The sequence below is a fragment of the Ranitomeya variabilis genome, chromosome 1 (genome assembly GCF_051348905.1).
Source record: "Ranitomeya variabilis isolate aRanVar5 chromosome 1, aRanVar5.hap1, whole genome shotgun sequence".
Lineage (NCBI taxonomy): Eukaryota > Metazoa > Chordata > Amphibia > Anura > Dendrobatidae > Ranitomeya > Ranitomeya variabilis.
In genome coordinates, this window is record NC_135232.1 from 676,774,145 (window position 1) to 676,798,144 (window position 24,000).

Here is a 24,000-nt window from a genome sequence, read left to right on the forward strand (position 1 = left end):
TATGAGGACATCCACCAGGGGGCGCATCACCGCGACTGAAGGAAATGTAGGTCAATGACCTACATTTCATTCATTCGCCGGGGATTACAGGCACGGAGCACCGCTGCATTTAGCAGGGCTCCTGCCTGTAATATTAGTTAACCCCTTCAGATGGATTACATCGTGGGACGAGACGGTTCACCAGAAGGTATGTATCTTGTGCGTTTATTATTTTTCCAAGCGAGGGTGTTCCTGATGGATTGAGAGAACAATAAATTATTACAACAACCGCTGTGTTTATTTCATTAAAATACTTTTAAATCATGTGTGTGTGTGTTTTTTAACCCTTTCCAACAATTGGATTAATAATGGATAGGTGTCATAATTGACGCCTCTCCATTATTAATCTGGCTTAATGTCACCTTCCAATAGCAAGGTGGCATTAACCGTTCATTACCCCATATCCCACCGCTACAGGGAGTGGGAAGAGAGTGGCCAAGTGCCAGAATAGGCGCATCTTCCAGATGTGCCTTTTCTGGGGTGGCTGGGGGCAGATGTTTGTAGCCACGGGGGGGCCAATAACCATGGACCCTCTCCTGGCTATTAATATCTGCCCTCAGTCACTGGCTTTACCATTCTGGCGGAGAAAATTGCGCGGGAGCCCACGCCAATTTTTTCCGCCATTTAACCCTTTATTTCAGCAGCTACAGCGCTGAAATTTTGCACATACACACTAGTAACATCAGTAGTGTGGAATATGCAAAAAAAAAGGGGATATGAGATGGTTTACTGTATGTAATCATGTCTCATATCATGTCGGGTTTGTGCAGGAGAAATGAAAAGCCGGCAATTGAATTACCGACTTTTCACTAACACCGCTGCGTATTTCTCGCAAGTCACACTGCTGGTCCGTGTGGAATCCGTATTTTTCTCGCCCCCATAGACTTTCATTAGCGATTTTTTTGCGCAATACGCTGACAAACGCAGCATGCTGCGATTTTGTACGGCCGTAGAAAGCCGTATAATACTGAACCGTAATATACGGCTAATAGGAGCAGCCCCATTGAGAATAATTGTGCCGTATGTAATGCGAGTTTTACGGACGTAGTTTCTGCGCTCTTACGTCCGTAAAACTCGCCAGTGTGACGCCGGCCTAACAAGTACTGTGCGCATGTATGAACAAGTTTTGCTGGACTTCATCATTTAAGTACTGTGTGCATTTGCACTAATAACCTTATTGGACTTCCTCGTTTAAGTGTCTTGTTTGCTTCCACATCATTGCCTTGCTGGACTGGTTCACATTAGCGGTCGTGTCCCGCTACTCAGTTTGCTGTGATTTTCTATATAGAGCTGAGGACCTCGTTACTATTGCAGGAATATCTGTACTATGTTTTGTTTGCTATTCTGTTTGGCTATTTTCTATATAGAGCTGAGGACCTCGTTTCAATTGCAGAAATATCTGTTAGTTCTGTTTACATTACTGTTTTTGAGTAAATACATCTTTTGCTGCAACTTTGCTCTCAGACTGGCTTTATCCCATGCTATCAGATTCCGTAGTACCCATATAATTATTACAGGAGAGCAGATGACAGGCCGGCAGCTCGAGCCTCCAGAGGCCATATTCAGACCAAATCTTAACACCCAGGCAACTTTACAAATGGAGTGAGAAAAATATTCTTAACATCCAGTTCATGTATTGTACAAACCAGAACTACGAAGAGGAGGAGAGATTGTTAAAACATCGGTTACAGGAAGCAGAACCCATCAAAGGGACTCAGCAATACCGGACTGTCATCCCATGTAGTGAAACAGAAATAAAAACAAGGAATTTTTTATTCAGCAAAGACAGTGAAGTCCATGAAGTGGCAGAAGGCGGCACAAGATTGGCAATGGATGACAGAACTGGTTATGTGACCTGTGAATATGATTGGCGCTGGTGGCGGCTACTGGACTCTCCAAAGGTTGTGAAAATGAAGACGTAGAAGTGACTTTTTTGCATCTTTCTAGTCCAGCGCCATCCTTTGTGTATCCAAGAAAATCAGACATTTTAAAAGTTACAAAAATCAGATATTAACCCAGGTGGAGCCGAACACCATGACAGGCAGTACATACTCTGACAGAAAAGGAAATGGCCATTGCTAGTAAGCGCTGATGGACAAGAATACATTTCACCCACTAGAAGGGACAAATTGATGATAAAAGGCCAATTTAAAAACGTACTATTAATTATTTGATTAGTTCATATTTTATAGAACGAGGATTTAACTACTGTACTATAAATGACATGTTTAGTGATATAATAGGAAAAAAAATTGTTACATGTATAAATAGGTGGTAAAAATATTGGTTCTTTTAATCTTGTTTTTAACATATAATTAGGATGAGACTGTATTTAGAAAATCACACTTGAGGATATGATCACCTTTTTTCTTTTGGTTTGTTCAATGTATTCAGGTTGAAAATGCTGAGCAAGTTGTGTTAGGCCTCTTTCACACTAGCGTCGTGCACTGCATGTCGCTATGCGTCGTTCTGTAGAAAAAACGCATCCTGCAAAAGTGCTTGCAGGATGCGTTTTTTCTCCATAGACTTGAATTAGCGACGCAGTGCGACGCATTGCCACAAGTCGCAACCGTCGTGCGACTGTTGCGTCGTGTTGTGTCGGACCGTCGGCACAAAAAAACGTTACATGTAAAGTTTTTTTGTGCGTCGATAGCGTCTTTTCCGACCGCGCATGCGCGGCCGGAACTCCGCCCCCGCCTCCCCGCACATCACAATGGGGCAGCGGATGCAATGTAAAACAGCATCCGCTGCCCCTATTGTGCGGTGCTTCCACACTATGCGTCAGTGCGCTGCAACGTCGCATAGCGTCGTGCAGTGCACAACGCTAGTGTGAAAGTAGCCTTAGGATGATTAAGATGGATTTATTCTGGCACTTCCGTATTTGTTTTTCATGTTTCTTTATTGTTGCATATAAATGTTGAATTCAATAAGTTGTAATTTGAAAAGAAAAAAGGAAGGAACTCACACAAAATCAAATGATTCAAGGCTTAAAAAACCACAAAATTTGATAGGTCCCAAGTTGAATCCCTGTACAAATATAAACAAGAACACAAGTAGCACACATGCATTTTTTCACAACTTTAAAACATACGTTTTTTCACAATTGCGCATCAAAATTTTGAATTTGATTTCTCCAAAACAAAATATAAAGAAACATAGTCTTGTGACATCAAATGAAAGCCGGTACCGTTCTGAGAAACATGATGCCTCTCTAACCTCTCTATCTTAATTCTAGCCCGAGATATGATAAAAAATGTAAAGCCATACCAGGCCAAAAATTGCGCTTTTTCAAAACTTTAGAGGTCTGTAAAAAATTAACTGATGAAGAAAAAAATTCAAAACTTTTAATTTGTAGTTAACTAAAGTTGTACTTTAAATCTAAAGACGTCAGGTAAAAAAAATATTCATATTTGGATCACTTAATATGGAATGACCCTTTGTTCTGCTGTAGCCAATGACAGGTCGACTTGGCCTTGCATATTGGATCGCTGTCATGTTGGAATGTCCAAGTATGCCTCATGCGCAGCTCCCGGGCTGATGATTGCAAATTTGCTTCCAGTATTTGCTGATAACGTGCTGCATTCATCTGTACTTCAACTTAGACCAAGTTTCTTGTGCCTTTGTAGCTTACACATCCCTAAAACATCAGCGATCCACCTCCATACTTTACAGTAGGAATGGTGTTCCCTTCATCATAGGCCTTGTTGACCTCTCTCCAAATGTAACGTTTATGGTTGTGGTCAAAAGGTTCAATTTTGGTCTCATCACTCCAAATTACCTTGTTCCATAAGTTTTGAGGCTTGTCTCTGTGCTGTTTTGCGTATTGTAGGTGAGATACTTTGTGGCATTTGCGCAGTAATGGCTTTCTTCTGGCGACTTGACCATGCAGCCCATTTTTCTTCAAGTGCCTCCTTATTGTGCATCTTGAAAAAGCCAAAAGCCATACTGCTAGTTTTCAGAGAGTCCTGTATTTCAGCTGATGTTATTTGTGGGTTTTTCTTTGCATCCCAAACAATTTTCCTGGCAGTTGTGGATGAAATTTTGTTGCTCTACCTGACTGTGGTTTTGTTTTTACAAAGCCCCTTATTATTTTCCATTTATTAATCGCAGTTTGAACACTACTGACTGGCATTATCAATTCCTTGGATATCTTTTTATATACCTTTCCTGTTTTATACAGTTCAACTACCTTTTGCTGTAAATGCATTGACAATTATTTTGCTTTCCCCATGACTCACAATCCAGAAACATCAGTGGCTGGATGAAAGATGCAAGAGTCTGTCTGGATCCCAGAAACTCATTCAGCTTTTATGCACACACACTGATTACAAGCAAACAGGTCACATGTGAGGATGTTACCGTTAGTAGCCATTCAAACCCATTTGTGTTAACTTCTATGCATGTTATCACCAGTGTATGTGAACTTTTGATCAGGGTCATTTGGATGTTTTGGGTTGTCATTATGATTTAAAATAAGAAAACACAGTAGTTTGACAATAAATGGCTTCACCCAACCACAAACCATGAGTGGAGAAAAAGTTTTGGTGTTATCATTCATATTCTCTGAAAAATAGGCCAAGAAAGCAAAAATTCTGCCTGGGTATGTAAACTTTTGAGCACATGTGTAAATGACATAGAGAACTGCTGTATGTAAAAGCTCATGTTAAAATCGCATTGCAGTCGAATAGCAATTGCACTGCATTCGGATGTAAATCGTATGATTGGTGTGAAAAATCGGATTGTACTCTTATGAAAAACGCATAACACTCGCAAAACACTTGCATTACATTCGTCAGACTCTCCTGCATCAAAATCAGACCGATTTTAAAATCGCTAGTGTGACTCCAGCCATAGACTTGCATTAGACATAGAACATCTGCAGGTAAAAAACGCACATGCATTTTTAGAACATTTCCACTAAGGAAACGCATCAAAAACGCATCTAATCCGCATGTAACTATATCAAAAAGTTTTGTCAAAGCCAAGTAACAGGAAGCATCACAAACAAAGCAGCTTTATTTAAAGCATAACACACCAAACAGAGACAAAAACACTGGATCAAAACGCGATAAATACACGTTAGAAAAAAAGTATGAAACAATGCAAGTAACCTCATTTCAATAATAGGTGCAGAAATTCTAGAGCGTCAATAACTCACCAAAAGCTCATTGTGGAAACATAGCCTAACAGTGATGCTCCGCAATTACAGTGACCTAACGTGAATAACTAATCCTTAATAATATATGAGAACTATCCTTTGGAATGGTCTACTAATAACATGCATGGCTGTCATACAGGTCCATCATTTAAATGGCTAGCATGCGATGCTACGTTTTCCCTGCAGAAACATGAGAGAAACCTTACCGAATCGGCTCCAATCTGTACTGTATATTAGGACTCAAAAATCATATATGAAATACCCTTGCTTAAAAAATACTTTTATTATTAAAATCAAGGCAAACAACAACAAAAATGACCACAAAAGAAAATGCACACAACCCAAAAATAATGTGCTCAAACCAAAAAAATCAAAAAACACTAAGGGGAAAACAACCTAGATACCCCTAGCTCCAGCATCTATAATAACCCCTACCTGTCTGCGGAGGTTGACACCCTAGGGGGAACGTTGTGGCGCCCCCGCTCCTCGATGGCTGACCCTAAAGGTCCTGATGCTCCCTACCACCGCTAGTGAAAAGCCTCTACCCTCAGGCTATAGGGTCCTCTCACACTAGACAGAGAGCTGCCTATGCTAGGGAGAAGCTAGGTCCCCAAACATGTGAAATATAAAAACACTGTATGAACACTTGGCGCATAAACATTGGGTAACAGATGAAACCGCTCAGAGAGAGCTATTATTCAAGTCTGAGTGATTATCGTATCACTCTCATAGATATCACAAAGATGCTGTATGCTGCATTTAGATAAATATAGTGCAGGAGACTACTATAAATGATTATATGGATATTTCATTAGTTTAATTTCCTGCACATTAATCTGGCGCTGCAAACCCAGACACATTGCACACAGGTCAAAACAAATGGGATACAATTGTACTCATCTCAGGATGTACTTGCGGTAATTTCCCAAACGCCATTCCTAATTCGCGCCTCAACGCGTTTCACCCTTTAAGGCTCATCAGGAGGCCGATACGAAGATAATATGTGTCATATCCGATGATCAGTAACAATCTGCCAAATAGTAAGTACCTACTTTATAAATACCGCCAGTTTCACCGCACATAGGGCTCCTCCCTTTTACTTCCTGTGGCGTTCACGGCCCTCAGCTGCGCATGTCAGTTCCGGAATGTATGCAAAAAACACAGGTACCTTAACATAATCATAGCAGCGCCTTGGCGCATCACTGCGCATGCTCCCTTTGGACCGCACACCAACAGGAAAGCAGGGTCACCCTCCAGTGCTCCTAATCAATATCCACTTCCGGATCACAGTCTTCTGTAGGAACAGAGTGCGCCGAGATGATCCTCCTGCGCATGCCACCCGCTACAAACGTTACCCTGGTAACCACATCAAATCGGAGAGCATATAATACGCCCCCGTCCTTCGTGACCAGGGCGACTCTTGGGAATCAGGGACGCTGCACATATAAGTGCCGCAGATATAAATGCTTAGGCGCTAAACTTAATATTAATGCATCCCTTTATATTCCTAGGCAGCTTGAAACACCGCCCACGTCGCTCATGAGGCACGGGAACGCTGCAGAGATAAATGCCACCAATGTGGTAACCACATAATACGCCCCCGTCGTTTGTGATCTGGGCAGCTCTTGGGAATCAGGGACGCTGCACACATAAGCGCTGCAGATATAAATGCTTAGGCGCTAAACTTAATATTAATGCATCCCTCTATATTCCTAGGCAGCTTGAGACACCGCCCACATAGCTCATGAGGCACGGGAATGCTACAAAGATAAATGCCACAAATATGGGCGCCTAAGCGCTACCCATGCATCATATCAAAGCATCCCTAGATGTTCCTGGGTAGATTAACCCACTGTATAATCACACTATATTTAATGTGACTATAGACAAAAAATTATATCAACTATATAATTTAGGCCCATTGCGGGTTGATTAGGACGCCTACAAATATATTTTATCGCGCCTATACTCCTTCATAGTACCAAATGAAGGTAAGGCGCCCACATCTGATGGATCCATCCAATATCTAAAGTCCCACTTGATGATAGCCTTAGCAGCCCATACCATATAAAAAGAGTTAAATACTATGGGCATATTGACTGCGGGTTGCCCCTATCAATCAGGTGCAACCCATAGGACCAAGGGACACCGATACCAATCCAGCATGGTGACCCTAGATAAACCATTGTTCAGATGTATCTGGTAGTTGGCCAAAAACGCGAGGTTAGACGGTAAGTATTTAGGCAGGTATACAAGAAGATATAAAGGACGATATTCCTATCAATATGTCATGGAGATCCATGTGATTCCCCAAAATATGGGGAATCCATCAAAACATCTAGTATGGCTCATTATCTTAGTAAGGACATGGGGTCAGAATTAATTTGCATTCAGATAACACATTTACAGAAAGCACATATAAGATATCTGCTCATTAAGACCCTTTGGCTCAAGGGATTCCAACCTGAAGATCCACTCACACTCTCGCTGGAGGATCATCCTATCATGATTACCCCCCCTTTGGGTTCACCTTCACCACCTCTATAATCATGAATCTCACATCCGTTGGGTTCCCACTATGATGGGTGTGCATATGCTTAGCCACGGGGGTATCTCTTTTATTGTGGATATCACCCATATGCTCCCCCACTCTTCTCCTAAATTCCCTCTTGGTCTTTCCCACATAGTCTCTTGGGCAGGAGCAGGACGCCATATACACTCACCGGCCACTTTATTAGGTACACCATGCTAGTAACGGGTTGGACCCCCTTTTGCCTTCAGAACTGCCTCAATTCTTCGTGGCATAGATTCAACAAGGTGCTGGAAGCATTCCTCAGAGATTTTGGTCCATATTGACATGATGGCATCACACAGTTGCCGCAGATTTGTCGGCTGCACATCCCAAAGATGCTCCATACAAGGCAGGATGGATCCATGCTTTCATGTTGTTTACGCCAAATTCTGACCCTACCATCCGAATGTCGCAGCAGAAATCGAGACTCATCAGACCAAGCAACGTTTTTCCAATCTTCTACTGTCCAATTTCGATGAGCTTGTACAAATTGTAGCCTCAGTTTCCTGTTCTTAGCTGAAAGGAGTGGTACCCGGTGTGGTCTTCTGCTGCTGTAGCCCATCTGCCTCAAAGTTCGACGCACTGTGCGTTCAGAGATGCTCTTAGGCCTACCTTGGTTGTAACGGGTGGCGATTTGAGTCACTGTTGCCTTTCTATCAGCTCGAACCAGTCTGCCCATTCTCCTCTGACCTCTGGCATCAACAAGGCATTTCCGCCCACAGAACTGCCGCTCACTGGATTTTTTTTCTTTTTCGGACCATTCTCTGTAAACCCTAGAGATGGTTGTGCGCGAAAATCCCAGTAGATCAGCAGTTTCTGAAATACTCAGACCAGCCCTTCTGGCACCAACCATGCCACGTTCAAAGGCACTCAAATCACCTTTCTTCCCCATACTGATGCTCGGTTTGAACTGCAGGAGATTGTCTTGACCATGTCTACATGCCTAAATGCACTGAGTTGCCGCCATGTGATTGGCTGATTAGAAATTAAGTGTTAACAAGAAGTTGGACAGGTGTACCTAATAAAGTGGCCAGTGAGTGTATACCACCCCTTCTGTTTTACAATTAGAAAACTCTCGCTGGTAAAACATTTTACCCGTAGCGGAACTCTGGAACCTTTTGCACGGTTTCATCCATTTGCATAGGCTGCACTCCCCACACTTGAAGAAACCACATGGTCTTCGATTCAGCCACGTATCCCCAGGCTTAGGTCTCTGGTACTGACTATGCACCAGCATATCCCTGATGGATTTGCCCTTTCTGAATGTTATGTTGGGATACTCCCCTACTGAATCCCTAAGATCCTCATCAAACCTAAGTATATCCCAGTGCCTAGAGAAGATCTTTCTAATATCCTGATGTTGAGTATCAAATGTACCAATAATCCTTAAAACATCACCTGGATCCTCCCTTGTACGTTTCTGCAGCAGGGCTTGTCTGTCTGCCCTTTTCGCACCATTAAAGGCTTTATCAAGGACATGTCTTGGGTACCCCTTCTCGTGGAATCTATTGTACATATCCCCTGCCTGACTCTTAAACATGTTATATCTAGAGCAATTCCTCCTCAATCTAAGGAATTGACCCTTAGGAATCCCTCTCCTCAGGGGGGCTGGGTGATGACTCTGCCAATGCAGCAGGCTGTTTGTGCTTGTCGGTTTCCTATATATGCTGGTTGCAATCCCTCCATTTGCCTCTTTTTCAACCTTTACATCTAGAAACGCTAATTCCTTATCCGTAATCTCAGAGGTGAATCTCAGGCCTACATCATTCACATTTTAATGTTTCATAAACTCTTCAAATCCCTCTTTTGAGCCGGTCCACACTAGAAACACGTCATCGATATATCTATACCAAATAGATATATATTCGTCCCACCATCTTCCATCACCCCCAAAAACAATAGTCTCCTCCCACCAGCCCAGGAACATGTTTGCGTACGATGGGGCACAGGGACACCCCATCGCAGTGCCCCTGAGCTGGTGGAAGTGTTTCCCGTCAAAACTAAATGCATTATGGGTAAGGATAAATGTAAGTATATTAAGCACAAACTCATTGTGTGCCTGACACCTTATCGATCTTTGTTGCAAAAAATGTCTTACTCCTTCCAGCCCTGCTTCATGCGGGATGCTGCTATAAAGTGCTTCGATATCAATAGAAGCCAACCACGCATCTTGTCCCAAATGCATTCCTTCTAATTTGAGTAGCAGATCAGATGTATCCCTCAAATAAGACGGGATGGAGGTGACAAAGGGACGAAGAACCTGATCCACATAAATTCCACAGTTCTGTGTTAGGGAATCCACCCCCGAGACGATGGGACGTCCCTTGAGGGGGTGGTACCCCTTATGTACCTTGGGGAGTGTATAGAATGTCGCCACCAGGGGACACTTTGGCAACATAAAATCAAATTCACTTGGTGAAATCAGATTTTGGAGCATAGCTTCCTCCAAAATGAGCCTCAACTCACCCTTAAATGTCTCGAGTGGGTTACTGCTAAGTACCTCATATGTTGTCCTATCCTGCAAGATTGTAGTGCACATAGTGCGATATTCCAGATGATGCATAAGGACTAAATTTCCCCCTTTGTCTGAGGACTTTATAATAAGTTGGTCATTTTTTCTCAGGGTCAGTAGTGCCCCCCGTTCACTCTCAGTAAGGTTATCCTCAGTGTACCAATCCTTCTTTCCAAGTCTCTTGAGGTCCCTTTCCACTAGTAGCGAGAATAGATCAATATTTCCTGTATCCCCCTGTGGCGGCATTCTCACACTTTTATTTCTCAACGTGGTGAACGGACCTTTACCCTCCTCCAAAGTCCTATTATTCTCCTGTAGTAAGCCACATAGGGCTTCATATCCTTCTAGATCTTCTTCATTCAGTCCTAATTCATGGCATTCCTCACGGGTCTTATGCTTAAAGAATTTCCGCCATTTCAATTTCCTACAGAACAGGTTAAGGTCCTTCACCCACTCAAAGCAATTAAAATAGTTCGTTGGTACGAAATTGAGGCCCCGCTGAAGTACACCAAATTCATCCCTTGAGAGTGTGTGCGAGGACAGGTTTATAATTTGACCCCTATTTAGCTGAACAGGGTTCTGAGTTGGTAACCCGTTCCCACACCCCGCTCCAAAAAAGAGGCAGAGGATGATGAGGAGGCCATAGGTGGTTGACCCTGTGCTGGGTTTACTGCTAGAAACGGAGTCATTGTACCAAACCCGCTTCTGTGTGCACCTCTCCCCCTCTTTCCAGATTTTCCCCTTCCTCCCTGCCATCTCTGTTTTGTCTGGTGGCCCCTAAAGAACTGTGTCCTCCTCTCTGTAACGTTAGATCTCTCCGTATCCGATGTATCTATATCTGAGGATGATGCTTCCGACGGTCTCTCTACCTGGGGAGTAAAGATCTGATTTTCATTAAAGTCTTTTAGATCCCTTTGGAATTGTAGATGTTTCCTCTCCTTCAATAGTGCTTGATATCTCTCAACTGAGGTCTGTAACAGCCCCTCCCTTCTATTGAAGTCTGGGTCTGGTTTACACTTAAGAACCCGTTCAATAAGTTGATTCAACTGACTAGTGGCTTTTTCAAAAACTTTTTTCTCTTCAACCAAAAGGATTTGCATAAATCTGATAGAAGACTCTATAGATTCCCTATACCAGATATTCAAAAACGCAGGTGATGCAATCCTTTGGGAAGGGGAGATATTGATCCTCAGTCCCCTTGGAACAATTCTGTTTTTCAAATAGTTTTCCAATGTCCTGATCTCCCACTAGGATTTGAGATATTCTTTGTAGCCACCATATACCTCATTAAATAGATTTTTTAAGGCAAGAGGGCCTGTACCGACCTCCTGTGTGCCACCTACACTGAATGCCTGATTAGCATCTTCTAACCACAAATCCGAATTAACAGGTCCAGCTAAGAAACTCGCCATACCAAACTTTGGAACGTATACGTAATTCTTCAATTAATATATTTCGACCAGGGAACCAGTCAAAAATCATATATGAAATACCCTTGCTTAAAAAATACTTTTATTATTAAAATCAAGGCAAACAAAAAAAAAAAAAAAAAAAAATGAAAAATGTATATTAGGACTCCTAAGATAGTTTGAAATCATTGGATACATGGTTGCTGTTCTGTTATTCCCCATGCTTTACACTGCAGCTTATTTTGGTAGTTGCTGTGTTTTATTGCAAATATGCAACAAGATTCTTAGAATGGAGGGAAAACAGTGACAAAAAGAATATCTATCGATTAGCAACTATGTGTTTAAATATTGTGGAAGGTCGGCTCACTCAGCTGCTTCCCAAGGTAGATACAGGAACACTTTATATTCAAGTCTCGGGGTGGTGAAAAAGGAAAATAAGAAGTCCATACATAAAAGTCCTCTCCAGTATGACTCCAGCCTTCTGGGACAAAACACACGGCAGCTCTCACCGGAGCTTCAGCCTGGAGGTTTCCTTACTCCAAACAGACCAGGCAGAAAAAAACAGTAGCTGGACATTCAACTCCCTCCAACCACACCCTTGAGGTGGAGATATGGTGAGTAGGCGTCCCGCCCATCTCTTACACCTACACACAACAAAACCCAGACTCTGGTAACCACTGGTTTACTCTCAGCAATATCATGCTGAAGGGAAACTTATCGATTTCACAACATGCAGGATAAAAACCGTTACGACACATCTTGACCCTGTCACAATTTATATTGAATATGTCTTGAATTAGGGGAGATCGTGGAGCCCTATGATACTTAGTAGAGGCCTCTACTTTCTATCTAAAAATTCTGCCTATTTTTACATCATATTAACACCTATAGTAAGAGAGTAATACCAAAATGAAAAAGACTAATAAAATTAGTCAGCTGGATAATGATAAAACATGAAAACACCTACATAAATCCAGCCCATGGCCAAAATAATATATAAGAAATATAATATTTATTGAATATAAAGTGGAGAAGACAATATAAGTACAACCATTGATGACAAGACAACAAGAATCAGGTACAAATTAGTAGTGGTGGAAGAACACAGTGCATGGATAGCAAAATGTGTGCAAATAGAGATATACTGTACATCAAAGGATGATATGGCAAATTGTGATTGAATATTGTATAATGAACACCAACTTAATATATAAAGTGGACCTATAGTGAATAGTGCACATAATGATTTAAAAAATTACTAGAACTACTGAACTCGTGACCCCGACTAGAACTACTGAATGCAGTCATTTTGACTACTGACTTGTTTTCGTTTATTTTTAGAGTTTCGTTTGTGGTTATTTATTAATATTTTTAATGTATTATTATTGTGAGATCCAACAGTAATGCTTTGGAATGTTTTTTTTCTGATTTTTCATATTTTTCTACAGGAAATAACAAAAGTAAACTAAGTAAAACAATAATAATAGACATATAATGTTCGTTAATTTTTGACTGGTCCTATAAAAGTCTTGATGTTTTAGCTAATTTATACATTTTTTCACAGAATTATACTGTATGTGAACTTGGTTGATCATAAACAAAAGAAAAATGAAAAAAAAACAAGTAATTTTTATCGTTTTCGCGTCATAAACCATTACATTGCATTATTGCTATATTCATACATATTGCCCATTTGCAGATAAAAAAATATTCTTTCTAGCTGTAAACTATAACTAATAACATCAAGCTGTATGCAAATATAGTTTTTCCCCCCAAAAAAATGCTGCTTCACACTATACAGTGCAAAATAATCGAATAATATGACAATAAAATGTTGTATCTGCTATATACTTGTATGAGTTTTTTGAGCTCTTATGTCTGCATGTGTTCGCTTTGTCTCTTCAGCTGAACTGAAAGTAAACTTACTATCCAGACTACTGTCTACTGCTAGGACCAGAGAAAAACAACACCCTTCTTTAGCATAAGATAAGAGCCTACAGTATTCCAAACAAACTCTTTTCAGTTCAGCATTACACAGCATGCATGAGACAGGGATTGGATTATAACCAAATTGGATTATGTCACCCATGCTTTACACTACACCTCTTCTCTCTGAGGTCAGTGCTATGGTAGGTGACGTTGGATAAGGCTACTTTCACACTTGCGTCGTTCGACGCACATCGCAATGCGTCGTTTTGGAGAAAAAACGCATCCTGCAAAGTTGCCCGCAGGATGCATTTTTTCTCCATAGACTTTCATTAGCGGCGCATTGCGGCGGATTGCAACACGTCGCATCCGTCGTGTGACGGATGCGTCGTGTTTTGGCGGACCGTCGGCACCAAAAAACATTCCATGTAACTTTTTTTGTGCGTCGTGTCCGCCATTTTCGACCGCGCATGCGCGGCCGAAACTCCACCCCCTCCTCCCCGCAACTCACAATGGGGCAGCGGATGCCTTGAAAAACTGCATCCGCTGCCCCCGTTGTGATTTTATTTCACAGGATGCGTCGTACGTCGGCCCCACGCACTGCGACGGGTCCGTACCGACGCTAGTGTGAAAGTACCCTAACACAAGGAAAATGTGAAAAGTTGCCATCTGAATTGAACTACATCTATATGAACATCAGGGTAAATAAGACACAGTGAAAAAATTATGCACAAAACTTTACAGCAACATTTAGTGACAAAAGGACAGCAAAATATAGTAGGTAGTCAAAATGACTACCTTTAGTAGTTAAGGTAAATTTTGAAAAAAACGCGCAATTTTTTCACCAAAATTATTTATTGTCACAAAATCTTTTTTAACATCCTATTTGAGGAAAAGTCACCGAGTCTCAAGCCGGAATTCCGAAAAATGTAGTCACAGAAGAGAAATAAAAAGTGAAAGGCGTCAAAATGACTATAACAGTAGTTCTAGTGTTCCAATGTTAAAAAAAATATATATATTATTAACCCCTTCCCGACATTTGACGTACTATCCCGTCGAGGTGGGGTGGGCCCGTATGACCGCCGACGGGATAGTACGTCATAGCCGATCGGACGCGCTCACGGGGGGAGCGCGGCCGATCGCGGCCGGGTGTCGGCTGCATATCGCAGCTGACATCCGGCACTATGTGCCAGGAGCGGTCACGGACCGCCCCCGGCACATTAACCCCCGGCACACCGCGATCAAACATGATCGCGATGTGCCGGCGATGCAGGGAAGCATCGCGCAGGGAGGGGGCTCCCTGCGGGCTTCCCTGAGCCCCCCGCAGCAACGCGATGTGATCGCATTGCTGCGAGGGTCTTACCTCCCTCCCTGCCTGCTCCAGACCCGGATCCAAGATGGCCGCGGATCCGGGTCCTGCAGGGAGGGAGGTGGCATCACAGACGCCTGCTCAGAGCAGGCACTGTGAAGCAGCCTGCACTTCTCGCAGATCGGTGATCTGTCAGAGTGCTATGCAAACTGGCAGATCACCGATCTGTATTGTCCCCCCCTGGGGCAAAGTAAAAAAGTAAAAAAAAAAATTTCCAAATGTGTAAAAAAAAATAAAAAAAAATATTCCAAAATAATGAAAAAAAAAAAAAATATTATTCCCATAAATACATTTCTTTATCTAAATTAAAAAAAAAACAATAAAAGTACACATATTTAGTATCGCCACGTCCGTAACGACCCAACCTATAAAACTGCCACACTAGTTAACCCCTTCAGTAAACACCGTAAGAAAAAAAAAAAAAAACGAGGCAAAAAACAACGCTTTATTACCATACCGGCGAACAAAAAGTGGAATAACACGCGATCAAAAAGACTGATATAAATATCCATGGTACCGCTGAAAACGTCATCTTGTCCCGCAAAAAACAAGCCGCCATACAGCATCATCAGCAAAAAAATAAAAAAGTTATAGTCCTGAGAATAAAGCGATACCAAAATAATTATTTTTTCTATAAAATAGTTTTTATCGTATAAAAGCGCCAAAACATAAAAAAAATGATATAAATGAGATATCGCTGTAATCATACTGACCCGACGAATAAAACTGCTTTATCAATTTTACCAAACCCGGAACGGTATAAACGCCTCTCCCAAAAGAAATTCATGAATAGCAGGTTTTTGGTCATTCTGCCTCACAAAAATCGGAATAAAAAGCGATCAAAAACGGTCACGTGTCCGAAAATTTTACCAATAAAAACGTCAACTCGTCCCGCAAAAAACAAGACCTCACATGACTCTGTGGAGCAAATGTGGAAAAATTATAGGTCTCAAAATGTGGAGACGCAAAAACTTTTTTGCTATAAAAAGCGTCGCTGGTTTCACACTTGCGTTTTTGTCTGCAGCGTTTTTTGCACAAAAAAACGCATGCGTTTTTTCCCTATATTTAACATTGAAAACGCATGCGGTTTTTTTGTACGCGTTTGGTCGCGTTTTCAAACGCATGCGGTTTTTTTCTGCATGCGTTCATTTTCAGAAATACAACCTGCAGTATTTTCTTGCGTTTTTAAGCACATGCGTTTGTTTGCGTTAAAAACGCATGCATTTTTATCGAAAAAAACAGAAAACACACTGAAAAGCCACCCACCACCATCAAGGTGATAGAGATCCAAACCCTAACCCTAACTCTACCCCTAACCTCACCCCTAACCGTTTAATGAACATTTTCTGACAGTCATAGTGCCACGTATTTCAGTGCCACGTATTTCAGTGCCACGTATTTCAGTGCCATGTATTTCAGTGCCACGTATCACGTATTTCAGTGCCACGTGTTTCAGTGCCACGTATTTCAGTGCCACGTATCACGTATTTCAGTGCCACATATTTTAGTACCACGTATTTCAGTTGCACGTATTTCAGTGCCACGTATTTCAGTGCCACGTATTTCAGTGCCACGTATCACGTATTTCAGTGCCACGTGTTTCAGTGCCACGTATTTAAGTGCCACGTATCACATATTTCAGTGCCACGTATTTCAGTGCCACGTATTTCAGTGCCACGTATTTCAGTGCCACGTATTTCAGTGCCACGTATTTAAGTGCCACATATCACATATTTCAGTGCCACTTATTTAAGTGCCACGTATTTCAGTGCCACGTATTTCAGTGCCACGTATTTCAGTGCCACGTATTTCAGTGCCACGTATTTCAGTGCCACGTGTTTCAGTGCCACGTATTTCAGTGCCACGTATTTCAGTGCCATGTATTTCAGTGCCACGTGTTTCAGTGCCACGTATTTAAGTGCCACGTATCACGTATTTCAGTGCCACGTATTTCAGTGCCACGTATTTCAGTGCCACGTATTTCAGTGCCACGTATTTCAGTGCCACGTATTTAAGTGCCACATATCACATATTTCAGTGCCACTTATTTAAGTGCCACGTATTTCAGTGCCACGTATTTCAGTGCCACGTATTTCAGTGCCACGTATTTCAGTGCCACGTGTTTCAGTGCCACGTATTTAAGTGCCACGTATTTCAGTGCCACGTGTTTCAGTGCCACGTATTTAAGTGCCACGTATCACGTATTTCAGTGCCACGTATTTCAGTGCCACGTATTTCAGTGCCACGTATTTCAGTCACGGTTAGGGTTAGGGGTAGGGTTAGGGCTAGGGTTGGAGGTAAAGTTAGGGTTGGGGCTAAAGTTAGGGTTGGGGCTAAAGTTAGGGTTAGGGTTTGGATTACATTTACGTTTGGATTAGGGTTGGGATTAGAATTATGGGTGTGTCAGGGCTAGGGGTGTGGTTAGGGTTACCGTTGGGATTAGGGTTAGGGGTGTGTTTGGGTTAGGGTTTCAGGTAGAATTGGGGGGTTTCCACTGTCCAGGCACATCAGGGGCTCTCCAAGCGCGACATGGCGTCCAATCTCAATTCCAGCCAATTCTGCGTTGAAAAAGTAAAACAGTGCTCCTTCCCTTCCGAGCTCTCCCGTGCGCCCAAAAAGGGGTTTACCCCAACATATGTGTTATCAGCGTACTCGGGACAAATTGAACAACAACTTCTGGGGTCCAAGTTCTCTTGTTATCCTTAGGAAAATAAAAATTTGGGGGGCTAAAAATCATTTTTGTGGGAAAAAAAAGATGTTTTATTTTCACGGCTCTGCATTATAAACTGTAGTGAAACACTTGGGGGTTCAAAGTTCTCACAACACATCTAGATAAGTTCCTTGGGAGGTCTAGTTTCCAATATGGGGTCACTTGTGGGGGGTTTGTACTGTTTGGGTACATCAGGGGCTCTGCAAATGCAACGTGACGCCTGCAGACCAATCCATTTAAGGCTGCATTCCAAATGGCGCTCCTTCCCTTCCGAGCTCTGTCATGCGCCCAAACAGTGGTTCCCCCCGACATATGGGGTATCAGCGTACTCAGGACAAATTGGACAACAACTTTTGTGGTCTAATTTATCCTGTTACCCTTGTGAAAATACAAAACTGGGGGCTAAAAAATCATTTTTGTGAAAAAAAAAAAAGAATTTTTATTTTCACGGCTTTGCGCTATAAACTTTAGTGAAACACTTGGGGGTTCAAAGTTCTCAAAACACATCTAGATAAGTTCCTTGGGAGGTCTAGTTTCCAATATGGGGTCACTTGTGGGGGGTTTGTACTGTTTGGGTACATCAGGGGCTCTGCAAATGCAACGTGACGGCTGCTGACCAATCCATTTAAGTCTGCATTCCAAATGGCGCTCCTTCCCTTCCGAGCTCTGTCATGCGCCCAAACAGTGGTTCCCCCCCACATATGGGGTATCAGCGTACTCAGGACAAATTGGAAAACAAATTTTGGGGTCCAATTTATTCTGTTACCCTTGGGAAAATACAAAGCTGGGGGCTAAAAAATCATTTTTGAGAAAAAAAAAAAAAATTATTTTCACGGCTCTGCGTTATAATCTGTAGTGAAACACTTGGGGGTTCAAAGCTCTCAAAACACATCTAGATAAGTTCCTTAGGGGGTCTACTTTCCAAAATGGTGTCACTTGTAGGGAGTTTCAATGTTTAGGCACATCAGGGGCTCTCCAAACGCAACATGGCGTCCCATCTCAATTCCAGTCAATTTTGCATTGAAAAGTCAAATGGCGCTCCTTCCCTTCCAAGCTCTGCCATGCGCCCAAACAATGGTTTACACCCACATATGGGGTATCAGCGTACTCAGGACAAATTGCACAACATTTTTTGGGGTCCAATTTCTTCTCTTACCCTTGGGAAAATAAAAAATTGGGGGCGAAAAGATCATTTTTGTGAAAAAATATGATTTTTTATTTTTACGGCTCTGCATTATAAACTTCTGTGAAGCACTTGGTGGGTCAAAGTGCTCACCACACATCTAGATAAGTTCCTTAGGGGGTCTACTTTCCAAAATGGTGTCACTTGTAGGGAGTTTCAATGTTTAGGCACATCAGGGGCTCTCCAAACGCAACATGGCGTCCCATCTCAATTCCAGTCAATTTTGCATTGAAAAGTCAAATGGCGCTCCTTCCCTTCCAAGCTCTGCCATGCGCCCAAACAATGGTTTACACCCACATATGGGGTATCAGCGTACTCAGGACAAATTGCACAACATTTTTTGGGGTCCAATTTCTTCTCTTACCCTTGGGAAAATAAAAAATTGGGGGCGAAAAGATCATTTTTGTGAAAAAATATGATTTTTTATTTTTACGGCTCTGCATTATAAACTTCTGTGAAGCACTTGGTGGGTCAAAGTGCTCACCACACATCTAGATAAGTTCCTTAGGGGGTCTACTTTCCAAAATGGTGTCACTTGTAGGGAGTTTCAATGTTTAGGCACATCAGGGGCTCTCCAAACGCAACATGGCGTCCCATCTCAATTCCAGTCAATTTTGCATTGAAAAGTCAAATGGCGCTCCTTCCCTTCCAAGCTCTGCCATGCGCCTAAACAATGGTTTACACCCACATATGGGGTATCATCGTACTCAGGACAAATTGTACAACAACTTTGGGGGTCCATTTTCTCCTGTTACCCTTGGTAAAATAAAACAAATTGGAGCTGAAATAAATTTTGTGTGAAAAAAAGTTAAATGTTCATTTTTATTTAAACATTCCAAAAATTCCTGTGAAACACCTGAAGGGTTAATAAACTTCTTGAATGTGGTTTTGAGCACCTTGAGGGGTGCAGTTTTTAGAATGGTGTCACACTTGAGTATTTTCTATCATATAGACCCCTCAAAATGACTTCAAATGAGATGTGGTCCCTAAAAAAAAATGGTGTTGTAAAAATGAGAAATTGCTGGTCAACTTTTAACCCTTATAACTCCGTCACAAAAAAAAATTTTGGTTCCAAAATTGTACTGATGTAAAGTAGACATGTGGGAAATGTTACTTATTAAGTATTTTGCGTGACATATGTCTGTGATTTAAGGGCACAAAAATTCAAAGTTGGAAAATTGCAAAATTTTCAAAATTTTCGCCAAATTTCCATTTTTTTCACAAATAAACGCAAGTTATATCGAATAAATTTTACGTTTAACATGAAGTACAATATGTCACGAGAAAACAATGTCAGAATCGCCAAGATCCGTCAAAGCGTTCCAGAGTTATAGCCTCATAAAGGGACAGTGGTCAGAATTGTAAAAATTGGCCCGGTCATTAACGTGCAAACCACCCTTGGGGGTGAAGGGGTTAAAGAAGTGGATAGTGCATGATAAATGATATAAATATCAGTTCATGATGAAATTAAATAATGAAATGCTACATCAAAAATTGTTTATACAGATGGTAGGTAATGCCAATAAGGTCATATCAAATAAAACATCCTCCAATGCATGTTTCACCAACGCTTCCTCAGAGAAGAAGTTACAGTCTTTCATTATCTAATTATATTTAGCTTTTATGTTTTATTTGATATGACCTTATTGGCATTACCTACAGCCTTTCTATTTGTTAACATCTTTAAATAGTCAATTTTCAATGTGGTATTTCATTATTTAATTTCATCACAAATTGATATTTATATTCTTTATCATACACTGGCACCTTATTTAGTAATTTTTTTTATCGTTCGTCTTTGAGTGATTATTTAGATCATATGATGTGCACGATGCACTTTAGGTCCACTTCACATATTGATTTGGTGGTCATCATACAATATTCAATCAAAATTAATCTGCCAAATGATTCTTTAGGATATATATCTCTATTTCCAAAACATTGTTGCAATCTGCGCACTGTGTTCCTCCACCTCTAATAATTATTAAAAAAAATAAAAATTATAATTTTTACCTAATTCTTGTTGGCTTGTCATCAGTTGTTTTAATCTTATTTTCTTGTCCACTTTATATCAATTCAGATTACTTTTATAATACCGCATATACTCGAGTATAAGCCGACCCGAGTATACACCGAGACCCCTAATTTTGCCACAAAAAACTGGGAAAACTTAATGACTCGAGTATAAGCCTAGGGTGGAAAATGCAGCAGCTACTGGTAAATTTAAAAAATAAAAATAGGTACGGTACCAATAAAAGTAAAATTAATTTAGATATCAGTAGGTTAAGTGTTTTTGAATATCCATATTGAATCAGGAGCCCCATATAATGCTCCAAACAGTTCATGATGGGCCCCATAAGATGCTCCATACAAAATACGCCCCATATAATGCTCCATAAGGTTTATGTTGGGCCCCCTAAGATGCTCCATATTAAAATATGCCCCATATAATGCTGCACAAAGGTTAATAAGGGCCCCATAAGATGCTCCATAGAGATATTTGCCCCATATAATGCTGCACAAATGTTGATTACAGTCCCAAAAGATGCTCCATGGAGATATTTGCCCCATATAATGCTGCATAAAAGTTGATTATTGCCCCATAAGATGCTCCATAGGAAACTTGCCCAATATACTGCTGCATAAAAGTTGATTATTACCCCATAAGATGCTCCATAGGAAATTTGCCCCATATAATGCTGCATAAAAGTTGATTATTGCCCCATAAGATGCTCCATGGAAACATTTGCCTCATATAACGCTGCATAAAAGTTGATTATTGCCCCATAAGATGCTCCATAGGAAATTTGCCCCATATAATGCTGCATACAAGTAGATTATGGCCCCATAAAATGCAGTTTATGCTGATATTATTAACTGAACAGTATATCTGCTGCTGCTGCAATTAAAAAAAAAATGACATACTCACCTCTCATCGCTGCCCGCTGCTCCTCAGCGTCCACTGCAGTGTCTATTCAGGCAGAGGGCAGCGCGCACACTAACACGTCATCGCGCCGTCTGACCTGAACGTCACAGACAGAGGACGCGTTAGACAGAGCCCGGCGGTGGAACGCGGACAGGTGAATATCACGCAATGCTCCCGTTATACTCACCTGCTCCTGGCGCGGTACCTGCACGTCCCTGGTTCTCCGGGTTCCGACAGCTTCTTCCTGTGTTGAGCGGTCACATGTACCGCTCATTACAGTAATGAATATGCGGCTCCACCCCTATAGGAGTGGAGTCTAGTCCATATTCATTACTAATCTCTTCCTGGGATACTGGGAGAGAGAGATTTTTGGCGGGGGGGCTCATGGGCCTCTGACCATGTGCAGTGCTGGTTACGCTATATCGATGACTTGTTTATCATATGGCAGGGACCCGATGACGCATTGCATGAGTTTATGCAACAACTAAATGACAATACATATAACATCAAATTGACTTACCAGATGAGTAAGACCGAGGTGGACTTTCTGGACATCAAAATTGAGGTGGATGGAGAACGGTATTTACAGACTGATGTTTTCAGAAAGTCCACATTGGTTAACTCTTTGTTACATGCAGATTCGGGTCACCCATATAGTACCATCAAAGCCATCCCAGTGGGCCAGCACCTTAGGATGAGGCGGATCTGCTCCTCAACCTCTAAATTTGAAGCACAGGCGTTGGATCTCATATCTAGATTTCAAACTAGGGGATACAGCAATAGGAGCATCAAGAATGGCTACTTGAGGGCCAAATACGCATCGCGTGAGGGATTATTGCGCCCTGGGAATGGCCAGTTCAAAAGAAAGGCCGAACAACAAGACCTAGTAAGATTCATTTCTACGTACAACAGTGAGTGGACCACGATGAGGAATTGCCTCCAAAAACATTGGGGTGTCCTCAGGAGTGATCCAACTCTTTCTAAGGTCTTAAAAGAATATCCTTCAATGACTGCCAGACGCAGTAAAAATTTGAAGGATTTACTGGTATCAAGCCACTATGTCCCCAAACCAGGTGAGTACAATTTTGGCTCCGGTGGCCCAGTGAAGGGCTGTTTCCCATGTGGAAAATGTATTTCATGCCCCAACATTAGTCGTACCACCTCCTTTGATGCAGTAGATGGTGGGTGGACTTTTAGTATCAACTATCACATAACGTGTAATACCACACAAGTGGTGTATTACGCTATATGTAAATGTCCCAAAGTGTATATTGGATTGACATCCCGCCGCCTTGGTACACGCAGACGGGAGCATGTGCGGGATATAATGGCTGCAGCAAAGGAGACTGATATGGCAAAACTTAAGGCCATACCGCGCCATTTTAGACAATTTCATGAATGTGACCCTAAGTCGTTTATGGTGCGTGGGATTGACCATGTGCAATGTGGTGTGAGAGGCGGTAATATTAAGCGCATTCTAGCACAACGTGAATGTCGCTGGATCTCTACTTTGGGAACCATGGCACCCAAAGGCCTCAATGAGGCACATGGTTTCTCGTCATTCCTCTAAATTTTGTCTGATAGATGCCTGTCCATGCCATTGATCATTAGATTTTAATTCGGTCTCTATTCTTCTACTGTTTTTAGTGCGATTTTACTTATGTCTACATTCATATGACATGTGACGTTGATGTGTTCGTGGGAGACAACATATGGTGAAAAGATTCTACTTACTTGATGGTGATGAAGAAATTTCGGTGTCCTCTGGAGGATTACTCTAACTATATGAAATAAATGAAGATTAATGGATTACTATTGGGATAGTTTTTTCTGACACATTCTATATATTTATGCGATGTGTTTAATGGCCTGGATGGATGACGTAATGCTATAATTCTTGTGATTGTCAGTAATTGATCTTATGGCTATTGCACATTGTGGTCGTCCCACTTTGCTCTTAATGTCTTATGCCTGTTGGATGTGCCATCTGTATATTTTATATTATATTGTATTTTTATGATGGAATAAAGTTAACATATTTGTATGTATTAGGGTTTATCTCTTTTGCACCTTTGCACTAGTCACTTTAATGCGGAATTCATATGCACATTATAAATGTTTGCACATATAATAGTGCATTTTGTGCACATGTAGTATTTTCACCATAATCACCATATTTTATTCTACTTAACCTTG

The 24,000-nt window shown here is 41.5% G+C and overlaps 1 protein-coding gene and 1 long non-coding RNA gene across 7 annotated transcripts in view; one reads left to right on the forward strand and one right to left on the reverse strand.

Moving 5' to 3' along the window:
• Positions 1-23,996, forward strand: part of LOC143776034 (uncharacterized) — a 131,981-nt gene extending 107,985 nt beyond the window's left edge. Inside the window, exon 3 of the long non-coding RNA XR_013215758.1 lies at positions 23,452-23,996. This is a non-coding gene — a long non-coding RNA (uncharacterized LOC143776034). The remainder of the gene's footprint in view (positions 1-23,451) is intronic.
• The window catches only part of SLC35F4 (solute carrier family 35 member F4), a 467,648-nt gene that overhangs the window by 59,556 nt on the left and 384,092 nt on the right, over positions 1-24,000 (reverse strand). The window lies entirely within an intron of this gene.